At 40.4% G+C, this 14,456-nt stretch overlaps 1 long non-coding RNA gene across 2 annotated transcripts in view; it reads left to right on the forward strand.

Annotated features, from left to right (window-relative positions):
- LOC122212128 overlaps positions 1-14,456 on the forward strand; it is a 130,297-nt gene that overhangs the window by 82,172 nt on the left and 33,669 nt on the right. The gene's annotated exons all lie outside the window — the stretch shown is intronic.

The following is a 14,456-nucleotide window of genomic DNA, read 5'->3' on the forward strand; positions in this document are numbered from 1 at the left end:
TGTAATGACATGCTGATAGAAGAAGCACAACTTTGGGAGAGGAAGCAATTGCTGCCGTAGAACATGTTAGAGAAAATAAGCATAATGAAGTTGGTTGGTTGGTTGGTTATTGCTATATTACTTGAAGAAGTTAGGGAAAAAAGTTCCCAGTCTCAGGTTCTAGTTACGGGCCAGAATAATTTTATTACTTAGCTAACAGTAACCCCTTATTTTCTGTGGCTTCAAGGCATAGAATTCTGAAAACCAAAACTGGAGATGTAGTCCTGAAAGTGAAGTAATTGTTACACAAATTGATTGCCCAATACCCTCTGGTCTCCTTTGTTGAAGTTAGGCTATTAAGTGTGAGGGAGGGTTCTCCAAAAGTTGGAATGGGGACATACAGGCAGATTTTGATAAAGCTGGGGACGGACCTTTTCCTCTTTTTTGCCAACTTTCCTTTACCCATAAGCAGCCCCTTATGTCCATTCAGGGTCCTGGTCTCCTCTTACTGGAAGAACCTGCAAGGATCTACTCGGAACTACTCAGAAGAATTTCATAATTTCACAAGTTCAGGTGCCTATGATCTTCCTTAGGAACTGTCCCCACCACGTCTCATTGTTTCCAGTCCTTGAAATAGATGCAAATAGCGGTCCCAGAGTTTAAAGTATGAAATGTAGCCTCTGATGGGGTGTAATGCACCCAAAAAGAACTGCAGATATTTGCAATTAGAACATACTATCGTATTGGGTCTAACATATTGCTGTTGGTGAATTAAGACATGATTTTATATTCAAAACGTTGGCACGGGTTGTTGGAAGGTACCCTAACAGTTTGCTTCGGTTGACTAAAAACCTGGACCCAAAAGAATGAAGATGAAATGCCAGACCCTCTTTGGTATGTTTAAAAAAAAAAAAAAAGTAGAAGGTGCCTGTGTGGCTCAGTCAGTTGAGCCTCCAATTCCAACTCTTGATTTTGGTCCAGGTCATGATCTCGCAGTTTGTGAGTTTGAGCCCTGCGGGCTCTGCACTGACACCATAGAGTCTGCTTGGGATTCTCTCTCTCCCTGTCTCTCTCTCCCTCTCCCCCTTTCTCTCTTTCTCTCTCAAAATAAATGACTACACATTTTGTAAAAAGGTATTCAAACATTTAGGAAGATGGGAATGCTATAGTAGATTAAGGCTTGCTCATCTCCTCCCTAAATATATCCCCCAAGAAGTTCCAGAGGACACTTCCCTCCCTAGCAGGGGCATCTCCTGGTGGCTGTTCTCTAGCTCCAGGTTTGGTGGTTGGAATTACTGGTGTCTGGCTTGCCTGATTTCAGTGATGATGATGATAGGATTCCGTGGTGGCACTACTCACCAGAGACAAGACATGCGTGAATAGTAGAAAAAATGGCGGGGCCAAGATCAGTACTAGGAATGGTCTTACTGGCAGAAATCTTTGGTATTAGCTAGTGGATCCTGCTATCTCTAGAACTGATCTCCAGGACAGCCTACTAGAATTTTACTTAATCTAAGTAGAAAGCTCTAGGATTGGTGAACAGAGGACTAACTGAAATCGTGGCAATTACAAATGGAACAGAAAGTTTAACTGAACCAGGACCATAAAGGCACCATTCCTAGCTCCCCCAAGTTACCAGATAGCTCTCGTAGTAATCATATCGTGGGGATCAAAACAACCCGCAACTTAAATTAAAAAGCAGTTACAGAAGAGAGATCCTAGTGATAGAGCAAAATCCCACCTTGGTAGAAGAGCAATCCAACTGGTGGACAGATCATGTGTCAAGGTTATGATTTGGGGTTGCACATATTATGCTGAGCCTGTGAGCTCAGGCATTTCTTGGGTACTGTGGGCATGCTGGAGGTCTTGCTGGTGTGATTATGGACAGTGCAAACAGAATATTGAGCAAACTGGAAGATACTAGGAATTGAGGAAGAAGAGAGAACATACCTAACTTCACAATCATTGTGGAGCACTAGAGTCTCAGACCTGCTGCTTTGGGGGTTTTCAAAAAGGCCAGTAAGTGAACATTTGCCAGTTGTAGTCTTGGTGAGGCCTAGCTCTACTGAGATTTCACTATATCCTGATAAACCTTGGGCTTTTTCATGTCTCATAAATCTCCTGTAACTCCTTTAATGTAACTACATGAATAGTGATTTAAAATTGATCGGCAAGGTCTTCAGGATTTTTCTCAGTATTGAGTGTGTATTAAGATCTGATTTTTCGTTCAGCACAATCATACGATTGATACTTTGATGTAATACAAAGGGTATCAAATGTGTAGTTATTATGCAGAAATTAATCTATAGTGGCTATTATGGACTGCACACTTGTATTCCCCACTCCTAGATGCATATATTGAAATCCTAACCTCCAGTGGAATGGTATTAAGATTTAGGGCCTTGTGGCACCTGAGTGGCTCAATGGGTTAAGCACCCAACTCTTGATTTTGGCTCAGGTCATGATCTCATGGTTCAGCTCAGTGCGTCAGGATCTGCTCTGGCAGCATGGAGCCTGCTTGGAATTCTCTCTCTTCCTCTCTCTCTGCCCCTCCCCTGCTCTCTCTCTTTCTCTCAAAATAAATCTATAAACATTAAAAAAATAGATATGTGGGGCCTTTAGGAGGTAATTAGGTTCTGATAAGATCATAAGGGTGGATGAGATTAGTATCCTCATAAGGAGTGAAAGATGAGAGTTCTCTCTCTCTCTCCCTCTCCCTCTCTCCCCCCCCACCTTTCCTCCCTCCCTTCCTCCTTTTTCTTCCCCCCACCCTCTCTGATACAGCAAAAGTATAGCTGACAGAAATCCAGGAAGAGGGCTCTCACCGGACACTCAGCACCATGACCTTGGACTTCCCAGGCTCCAGTACTGCACAAAATAAATGTTTGCTGTTTAAGCCACTTAGTCTGTGGAAATTTGCCATAGCAGCCCCCACTGACTAGTATAGCAGCATAGGTCATGCTTTGTCCTGTTGGAGTATTTATTTAAATAAGTATTAATTTAAATTAAAATTTAAGACAGGATAATTCAATTTGAGTTCCTGGATAGGAAAAATATGTGAGAGATATTGCTGGAAAACCCAGAGAGCCAGTTCACATGATTATGGATTCTATCCAGTTAATCAGGATACTGATAGAAAGATCACATCTCTTATATATACATATTTTCTACATTGCCAAGGTATTTTATTCATTACTAATACTTACTGTACTTTGTATATTGAAGTATCACTAAAAAGGAGCCCATTATGGAACAAGATGAGAGAAAGAAAATAAATCTCCCTAGGTACAACTCCCTAGGTTGCACATTACTTATCTCTCCCCTACTAAATTTTCCTTCTCAAATTGATTAGGTAGCCAGAACATGGTCAGATACTTTGATAATGACACAGTCTCTACCTACATTTTCTATGCAACTTTATGTAGCTCATATACTGTAAGAAGTGTCATTCCAGTCTTGAAGATATTTCTTGACATATAAGAACTCTCCTCTCCCTACTTATCATCTTGAAGTCACTCTGGTCTCTACTCTCATAAAATGTGAGAAGAGGCTTCTTCCAGGAGGTTATTAAAGTTTGTTTTGCAGTCCACTGGTTGGGATCGAGGTTTCCTGGTAATTTAATTTTGATGTGTTTCCTAACTTGGGTTTAATTCTATTCATCCCAATAGATGTCAGAGTAAAGAGGTACTTATTACTATGAATATGTATTGTAGTACTATGAAGTTGATGGTATTTTAAATAATTTAATACAGAACATTTCTACTGGAATAATTTTAATGACCCATATCAACTATAGAAATTTCCAAAACAGTTACATGAAATAGAAGTATCACTTGGAAAAGGCAAGCTGTGCACTAGAAGTTATCCCATGGGGCCACATTACATTGACTAATATTTCATTGGTTCAGGGGCTGACCCAACTGACTCTAAGACTGAATTATCAGCATACTAATAAGGGATACATATGGCAGACTGAACTCCTATTAACCATGTTAGAGAGCTGAAATATAAAATCATGACCCCCAATGTATTAATTATAGCAATGAAAATAACTATATCTCAGGCTGCAATACTCACTTTGACATGGCATTGATTTTCTTCCTGTATGTAGACCTAAATGGGGATATTTTCTCAGTGAGGTCAGTCTTGTCAAATCAGTGGGTTTGGGTGTGGAAGGTGTTACTGCTTACGTTTTCCCTTCCCTGAGCATGCTCATACGGCATTACAGTGTGGGCCGCTGCAATCCTCCTTTCCCTGTGCTGACCATCCTTTTTCATCACCCCACTCCCTAGACTCCTAGTTTTGATCAGCGCACCCTGTGTGACATCCATCTTGTACCCCTCGATCCCTTGAACTTGTAGGCATTCTTTTAAAGTTGCCTTTGCATGTGACCTATTAAATGCTAATTTTGTAGATTCACTTTCAGATGATGGGACCATTCTTTTTAAAATACATTTGCAAATTCTTGGAGACTGCCTTTCTGTAGACTCCAACTACTGATAATAGGTGAAAATGATTTTACATAACTGATGAGAAATATGGTAACTTAAAGTATGAAAAGAGAAACCTAATTAGGAATTATGAAGCAAAGTTCATGACAGCCATTAAGGAAGCTGAGTTCAAGGTAGATGTCAGAAAAAACATCTTCATGATTCTTGGGAAGAATGTGACTTCTTTTGAGAACCACACATTTATCACCAAAACTAGACAAAAGACAGTAGAGTATAAAAAGTTAGAAACCCATATTAAAACAGTTTTCCCACCCTACTATTAATTTTAATGAGAAAAATAAATACATCTCAAGCTATAATAATCACTTTGACATGGAATTAATTTATCTCTTCTGTAGAGATTAATATCTATTTTTTCAGACTAAACTAACTTTATCCATCACATTGACAGTAGCTGTGGGCTCCTTAAAGTCTGATGGATAACATGGGCCAGCAGAGCCCAGGGGACCATCTAGAGTCATATTTCAGAGAAGAAATATTCCTGGCAAGTGAAAGAATCTTAGCATAGAAAGTGGGCATTAAAAAATAAAGACAAGCGTTGGGAGGAAACATAAAGAATATCATCATTCACCTAGAATTCCATTTAATGTTTGAAGGGAATTTTCATTTTTTTCTCAGATGCTCTGGTATCCTCTAGACTAAAATACCTTATCAACATAGTCAAGTACAGCAGCACAGGGCAAATAATCTTTAGCAGTCCTGAAATTCAAACTACCTAAATTTTTATTTATTTATTTCCTCCCTTATTACTTACTTATATATCTTTCTCTTCCTTTCTTTTTTCCCCAATTTTACTATATAAAGGCCTAATCTCAAGAGTGGAAATACTATCATGTATTTTGAGGAATCTGAGATAGAACTAATCAACCACCTAAAGAAACAAATAATTATAAAGGATCAATTAATACAAAGGTTATGAAAACTTCTCAAGCTTCCTTCCTTTGACATTATATTTATTTTCCCTGATTTTTAATAATTATTATTTTGAGTCGAAGGAACTTTGGCTTTTAGCTACTTTGTCTCTCTCTTTTTAAAAACTGCAGGCTGATGGGTATAACTCATTATACGTTACTTGTTGGGATCAACACTGGGTGTTGTATGGAAACCAATTTCACAATAAATTATATTTCATAAAAAAATAAAGAAAACAAACTCTGCTTAAAGATACATAGATAGATAAATAAATAAATAAATAAACAAACTGCCATCCACAACAGGTAAAGATGCTTGGAAGGTAAGTTTCTTTCCTATTCGTATAGTATGAAATTAAATAAAAAATGGTCAAGTTTATATTCATGTCTTGAGAAAATTGAGAAGTTTAGCAATACCAGGCATTGACAAAAACAGAGCAATGGAAACTCCCGTACTCTACCAGGCGGGTGTAAATTTTGTAAAACAAATCTGCAAGAATTTAGTTGGTTCGGAATCCCATGGGCCGGATACGCAATTCTTCCCCTGGGGTTTGCAACAGCTGCCTTTTTCCCCCCCACTGCTGCCACACGTGACTCAATGACGTAGTATCTGCTAGATCCTAAGGCTCAAGTTCCAGGGCTGCTTGCGCCATGACCCCGGAGTCCTTTCCCTGAGTCCTTTTCTAATTAAGGTCCCGCTCAGTGTTGACGGTTGTGTGTCACCTGGAAGACGGGCCAGGGCAGTGTGGGGTGTATTATCTCCACAACCCAAAGAGGCCACCCAAGCCCCGTGCTTTCTTTGTGGTAGCTGATGTAAGGGGCGGCAGTTCCAGTGTTTTACTTTAGAATATGGTAGATATCCCAGAAGCCCCCTCCCAGTGGACCCCTAAAAATGCCACCAAAGTGTCACTTCCCTAAATTTTCATAGGACTTACCTTTCACTCTCTGGAGCGTGAGTGTCTTACCAAGGTCTCCCACATACAAGCCACCTCTCGTTCGTCCTGCCTAATTGCCATGGTATCACTGACCTAGTAGATGGCTTTGATTTTTGCGGGATGTCCAGGGGGCCCCGATCAGACTACATCATGACAGAGAATGGGAGTGTTAATTCAGTTCTGAAGCAAAACTATGACTGAACTGTGTCGAACCCACAAATGCAAACGGTCTCTGATTCTCCTTTTCGAATTGGAATCGTAAAGAATACATTGGCCAAAGCAGCGGCTGCCTACGATGTAACCGTGGGCATCATTTGTCTGCTCTGACAGTGATATTAGGTCTGGCACGGCAGCGTTAGCTGGGGCTGTTCCTTAGTGAAACTCGCAGTAGCCTACAGTAATTTTTCAAAATCCTGTCAGGTTTTTTTTCAGGAGCCATACTTTCAAGTTAAAGAGCGGTTGGTTAAGTACCACTACCCACTAAATGTGTGTGTGTGTGTGTGTGTGTATGTGTGTGTGTATATATATATATACGTATATATATATATATATATACGTATATATATATATATAGACAGAGACTGAGCATGATCAGGGGAGAAGCAGAGAGAGAGGGAGACACAGAATCCAAAGTAGGCTCCAGGCTCTGAGCAGTCAGCGCAGAGCCCCAGGCGGGGCTTGAACTCACAAACCGTGAAGATCTCTAGGTATCAATGTCGAGTCAGGTGCTTTGTCAGGACGTCTCAAAATGTTTAGGTACTCTCTTGTCCCCAGGGTAAAGTCAACCTTTTAAGTATCCACAGATCCATTTGGGGAAGGAATGAAGGAATCATTATAGTATTTTCTTGCCACAGTATTGAAGAGTCTCTTCTTCTAGTAACCTGGATGTTTCTAGTCACTGGGTTCTGCATATTAAAATTAGCTCAGATTTAATAACTAAACAAGGAATCACAATTCCTTTGCGAGCGAACACCCCTCAGCCTCCTGCTTTTCTGTTCTTACCTTTTTCTGGTTGTAGATGTTTAGCATCATCCTTGTTGGCTGCCTCACCTTCCATCTTATCTCTAGGAACACCAGACTCCATTATTATCTCTCAGACTCCCTCACAGTGAAGTCCAGTTGGCTGTCCCTCCAGCCTTGCCAGTTATTAAAGGAATTGCAGCCCCCCCCCTCCAGGCTACTGGCTTTTAAGCATTGACAGCTGATTACTTGGGGGCTTCAACCTCCCCTTGGTATTAACCAACCCAGTCTGTGACCACGCTAAATCTGGTGCCTTACATGTCACAGAATTCAGTGCTAAAATTCCACAGGTATTGTCCACAAGCTCACACATTAGCTGAGATTTTAAAAAGCCATTCCAAAGTTCTACTGAGCCCGCAGGTTCCAACAATGCTGTATGTCTCAGGGCCAGTGGATCCTGTGGGCGCTGGATTATTGCAATGCCTTTTTTCTTTCTTCCTTTCTTTTTTTTTTTTTTTTTTTTTTGCTGTAAAATGGACCCTTGTATGAGGCGTTTTCTCAGGTTGTAGTAATTCTGGCACTCTGTGAGCCCTTGCACAATGAGGGTGGCCGAAAAAATAAGCTCATATCTAAAATGTGAATCTAGGGGCACCTGGGTGGCTCAGTGGGTTAAGCGTCCAAGTTCAGCTCAGGTCATGATCTCATGGTTTATGAGTTCAAACTCCGTGTCAAGCTCTGTACTGACAGCTCAGAGCCTGGAGCCTGCTTCAGATTCTGTCTCTCCCTCTTTCTCTGCCCCTCACCTGCTCATGCTCTGTCCCTCTCTCAAAAATAAATGAACATTAAAAAAAATTTTTTAAATGTGAATCCCAATAAGGATAACTTGGTTACGCCCTCCAGAATGCACCATTCCAATCTTATCTGACTGCAGATAAGAGCTGCTGTATATGTGCACACAGAGAATATTTTGGAAGAATACATATAAAAACGTTACATTATCTCAAGAAAATGTTGGAGGGTTATTAATTTTGTCCTAATATATTTTAATTTTGTTAGATTTATTTTTAAAAATGTGAAGAGAGCTACTATGAAGAATCTAACAGATGTTTATAATGTGTTTATAATTTTTAGGTAGTTTTTCCTTGTCTTATTTCCCTAGTTTACAATTCCTGAGTTAAGCTTGGTAAAGAAATCATTGCTTGTATTATAATAGGAATTTCATGATTTTGCCTCATCATTGAAGGGAAGATAATTCCTTTATATTTAGAAAAAGAGAACAAAATATGTTTATAACAAAGTACAGTGAGCGAAAATACAATAGGAAATATAAGGGGCCAAAACTTAGAGACCTATAAAAATGTGTAAGTTACTCCTCAGGTACAAGTGAATGTTGGTATTTGTATATTTCACCTATAGAAGGGCATTGGGAGATTCATCTTCTTATCTTGTGTTTTATGGCTGTTACTCAACTTAATAACTTCCAGAAGTAATTTACATACAAATAGCAGAATGGTATTCCAGTGGTCCTTATTTAAATATGGCTAAATATTATAATACATATTGGTATAACTTTGAGTTTATACAATTTCTGTTTTATATAATGGTGGGTAGAAAGTGGCTACAATGTAACTCTTGATACAATTTGTTATTTAGTACTATCGTTGGACAAGTTATTAGCCTCTCTGAATCTTAGTTTAACAATGCAATGAAAGCATTAATAACCCCATCTCTCAGAATTGTTATGATAATGAAAGAGATAATCCTCAATAAGCACCTACAGCAGTGTTTTATATGTAGTAGGCACTCAGTAAATCTAAGTGATTAATATTGCTTTCAAAAAGTTCTATGTTTTCAAGTCCATTATAGGATTTGATCTATAGGAAAGGAAAGTTAATAGTATCTACCCAGCACAAATTGCCATATCTGCAAATGTGTATAATACATAGTTGTAACTACTAACTTTACCTCCATTAAAAGAAGTTGAGCCCAAGAAATGTTGAGCCCAGAAGTGAGCTCAATATGCACTTCTGGGCTCAACATTTCTTGGGCTCAACTTCTTTTAATGGAGGTAAAGTTAGTAGTTAGATGTTAAAGTATAAGAGTGTTAGGTAGTGAATGGATTTTGAATCTAGTCTGGACAGAGATATAACGAACATGAACAAATCACTGTATAAGCTAAAGAATTGGGAGAGAAGACCATGGTTCCGCTCTTGCAATGAAGTCTGACATTGCAAACAGAGGAACCATAGGGACACGGCACCAGGGAGAGAATAAAGTGGTGTATTTCCGTTTGGCAGGAAGGACAGGCAGCCCAGTGTTTGGGAAGAAAGGCAGACCCTAGCCTGATAAAATAGTGAAAAGGGCCCTTTAGGAAAGAATTGACATCAGACTTCTAGCAATACTGCAGGCTTGCCTGGGATTGTGACTTCCAGTGGAATAGGGTTCTTAACTAAAGGGTACCTGAAGTAGATTTGGGGATCCGTGACTTTAAACAGGAAAAAAAAATCATGTTTATTTTCACACATCTCAGCAGAAATAGGACATTTTCTCCCATTGCAAATGTGGGCAACAAACCACAACAGTATTAATAGTGTTTGTGACTTTGTCACCAATAGAGACCACAGATAGTCTCATCGTGTCACAACTTTGCAGACATTTACATACACTATTTATATGTATCACCTTAGTGATTCGACTGAAGTCTAGATCCAGTTATTTAATGTGTTAATAGTGAAGCAAACTATTTCTATATCAAACACTTTTCTTAGTATAGCTACTCTGTATTTCAGTTTAATTGGAATCATTTATAATCCAAAGTAATTTATTTATTTCGTAAACATTTATTCATTTTGAGAGAGAGAGAGTGTGAGTGAGGGAGGGACAGGGAGAGAGGGAGGCTGTCAGCACAGAGCCCGATGCTGGGCTTGAACCCAGGAACTGTGAGATCATGACCTGAGCCACCCAGGCACCCATTAATGTAATTTATTTTAAGTATAGAAACACAGTTCTGTGAAGGGATCCATAGGCTTCTGTAGCCTCCCAAAGGAGTTCCCCACCTCTTTATCCCATGAGTTCTCCACCAGTCTCCTGGTAAAGGGCTTCATCTGTTAGCTTTCTGCAGGATTCTTATGCGATTGATAGCTAGGACAGTTCCTATTGTTGTCTGTGTGGATAAAATAAGGAATTGTCACATCACCTCTCCTACTTTTTCCTTTTCTCTCCCCTGCGCCCGTTCTCTTCCGTTTAAATGAATTCCCCTCTGTTAGCACACTCTAGGAGATGAAAGGGATAACTTCAAGCAGGTAGGGATTCAAGCAGAAGGGCTTAAATCTGGAAGCAGAGATCTCCACACATGGATGGGAGCTGCTGAAAGGGAGGAGAGGGGCGGGAAGAGGAGAGCAGAGGAAAGAGGAGAGGAGAAGAGAAAAAGATAATGGGAGAGGAGATAAAGTTGCAGATGTTAGGAGGGAGAGTCTGGCCCAGCAGACATAACCCATAACTCAGCATCCAGAAGATCTAGGCATATGCCACAGGTTGGCCAGAAGCCAGCAACAGGGAAGTCCAGGAAAAACATGAAAATGTTTGCTGAAGTATTGGCCAAAGAATATGGTATGGCAAGTACTCTAAGATCAGGCAAAATGCAGTCATGTACCCTGACGCACATCAGACAAGTCTGTCCAGATGTGGTAAGAGATTGAGAGCAGAGTTCCATCTGGGATGGTGATGGTGTGGTTGGGGGTTGAGGGTTGAGAGAGAAAAAACAGAGCCTAGTCTTGTAAAGGCTAGGGTGACTTCAAGGAAGTTAGTTAAGGACATGGTGGAAAGGCCTAATAACTTGAGGAGGCTTTATCTCAGGTATAAGGCATGATTCTATATCTTCCATGTGGAACACAATGTGAGTGCAAAAAAGCGAGACTGGCTTGATGTTGAATATCCTACTGTTGAATCAGAGGACAGTTCACGAGGCTCATATTGGGATTAAGTCTGCTGGTCAAGGTGACCTCATTTATGCTAATAGGAATGGAGGGCTGTGGAGGCAGAGAACCAGAAAGTTTCTGACAACCGGCCAGCTCTCTAAACCTTATTCAGTAAGGAATCGATATGTGACATTAGGCATCCAAAACATGAAGCAAAATGTGTTATTAAATCTGATCTCCTTGGATCACAAAGAAAATAACAAGGCAACAGTGGTAGAAGAGAAAAAAAAAATAATCAAGAGAAAATGACTAGGTGGCCAGAGGCAAAATGTATGACAGATGCAAATGGCCTTCATTATTTCTCAGTTGGAAAATTCCAATAACTTCCTGAATTGTCTCTCCATCTTAAGTGCTTTGCTATTCAAATTTATCTTATAAACCACTTCCAGGTTACAGACTAAAATCCTTCAGTGTCGGCCCTGATACGCCAGTCTTCTCCTAAAAACACTAGTAACCCTTTGTTGTCTGACAGGCTCCTTTGCTTTCCCTTCACATTTCTGCACAACATGGTTCCAGTCCATGTCAATGCTTATTTCCTAGTATTCCTTATTTTTAATAGTTTAATATTAAACATACTAAAATAATGTTTAAATGCTTCATTTTTTTTGAGGAATTTATTTATTTATTTTTTTTTTAGAGAGAGGGAGAGTGCAAGGAGGGGAGGGGAAGAGGGAGAGAGAGAATCTTAAGCAGGATCCATGCTCAACACTGAGGCCGACAAGGGGCTCAATCCCACAACTCTGGGATCGTGACCTGAGCGGAAATCAAGAGTCGGGTGCTCAACCAACTGAGCCACCCAGGCACCACTTAAATGCTTCATTTTTAATATTTTTTTCTATTTTTGACAAGTATGCCCTTCTTGGAAGAATGGCTCTAGTTCATTTTAGTGTGAATCCGGGAGGCTGCCAATCTAAACACTATGGACTTTTGACAAGACGAGTGCCGTGTGGCCCAAGGTAGGCCAACCAGGGTCCGTTTCCCAGGAGGAATGTCCTATGAATGCAAGATCACAGAGGGACCAACAATGATTGGAAATGAGTCACGTGAGGCGTTCTTAGGCTGCTCAGATGCTCAGAATATTTGTGTCTTTTATGGTTTGTTTTTTTTTTTTTTTTGATGTCGCTCTGATCCTCTATGCTTCCCTAGCCTCTCCTACTCAGTTCTTTGAGCCACTGACTATCCTTTCACAAAATTTCTTTGCACACGCACTTCCATTTAAGAACAGCAGTTTCTGTTGCTTGCAACCCAAGAACACCGAATGATGCAGAAATTGAGTACAGGAGCACAGGGGAGGCTACTAGGTACAGAATAGGGCGCAGACCCCCAGAGGTTATGGAAGTGTATGGAATCAGTTATCAGGCTGAAATGTCATAAAAAGCAATGAGATTGACCTTACCATTCTAAGCTGGGAAATGAAGGGCCCATGATACATAGAGAAAAGCTGGCAAATGAGGTTATTGGTGGGATGCAGGGATACATTTAGAAAACTGAGACTTTCAGGGACAGGTGGCTTTTGCAGTAGACCTGGTTAAATGAAACTGAGGAAATGATGAGCTCAAAGGTTAACATTTTTGTGTTGAAGACATATTGGGTTGAAGACTCTGAAATCCAGAGTCTTCCTGGCACAAAACATCTCTCGTTACTAACTGTCATAGTACTAGGATTGATAAAAACCAAAGGGGCGCCTGGGTGACTTAGTCTGTTAAGCAGTTAAGTGCCTGACTTCAGATCAGGTCATGATCTCGTGGTTCGTGAGTTCGAGCCCCACGTCGGGCTCCGTGCTGAGAGCTCAGAACCTGGAGCCTGCTTCGGATTCTGTGTTTCCCTCTCTCTCTCTGCCCCCTCCCCTGCTTGCGCTCTGTCTCTCTCTTTCTCTCAAAAATAAATACACATAAAAAAAAAAAAAAACCCAACTCAGAGATGGGTCATTCAGCTTGTTAAATTAGATCGGGTCAAGGGAAGACTTTGCAAAGCAATGATGCTGGGCCAGTTCCAGGCCTAAACTTTAAGAAAGCTTGGAGGCTTCCAACTTTGTGCCTTGGAGAATTCTGTGCTGCCAGGTGCAAAGGCTGGTTGCTATGCTGAGTAGACCCTATGGAGGCAGACAGTGCCAGGTAGAAAGAGTGGGCCCTTGAGGCTACATGGAGAAAAGAAGAGGCCTACCCATCCAAGTGTCCCAGTTGAATCCAGTTTGTCAGCTATTTTCGCAAAGAAGCCAGACCTGAAAGGGAGCCACATTGGACATCCTAGCCCCTCAAGCTGATATCACAGGGAGCAAAAGAACCACGCAGATGTGTCCAAGTCAGCCTAATGGAAGGGTCATGAGATGATAAAGTAACTGTTGTTTTAAGCCACAAGGTGGTTTGTTATGGAGCAATATAAAACCAAAACATTACTCATTGTATTCATGGTCTGGATCCTCAACAAGAGTATAAATTCCATGAAAATAGGGGTTCAGGGGGTCCAGTTTGTTCTTTGCTACATCCTTAGCACCTATAACAGAGCTGGGCACTTAATAAACATGTTTAATGAATGAATGCCTAAACTCATGAATCTAAATTACTCATAGCTTGGGGTGTTTGGTTGGCTCAGTCTCATGTTTCATGAGTTCGAGGCCTGCATTAGGCTGTGTCCTCACCGCACAGAGCCAGCTTCTGATCTTTAGATCTTCTGTCTCCCTCTTTTTGGCCCTCCCCCACTTGCTTTCTCGCTCTCTCTCGCCCTTTCTCTCTCTCTGAAAAATAAATGTTAAAAAAAATAAATTAGTCATACCTATGGGGTGAAATGTATAATCAGAATTTAAAAGGGGACATACCCAAAGAGATTTTCAGGAATTAACTAATCTATTTTAATCTATATAAGTTATATAGAATACCATTTCTTCAAACAGATTTAGGAGATGCATTTCATAGGAGAATGGAATCTGATTTTGGATATGGTTAAATTTCTTGATAAGGATGCATTCACCAGAAAGTCTTCATTCAGTGTTCCCAACACTGGTCAAGTTTCCAAGTTTAACTAATACACACCTAAACCAAATGCTCCCCCAAAGAAAATGACCTTAGATGGTCAAGTATCTTTTTGCTTAATATAGAGGGGAAGGAATTTAGAGGTTTCAGAAATCCTTGATGAGAGCATTTATACACATCTTGCCCATTCTCCTCTGGGCCACAACCCAGAATA

Source organism: Panthera leo, chromosome A2, assembly GCF_018350215.1.
Source record: "Panthera leo isolate Ple1 chromosome A2, P.leo_Ple1_pat1.1, whole genome shotgun sequence".
NCBI classification, from domain to species: Eukaryota; Metazoa; Chordata; class Mammalia; order Carnivora; family Felidae; genus Panthera; species Panthera leo.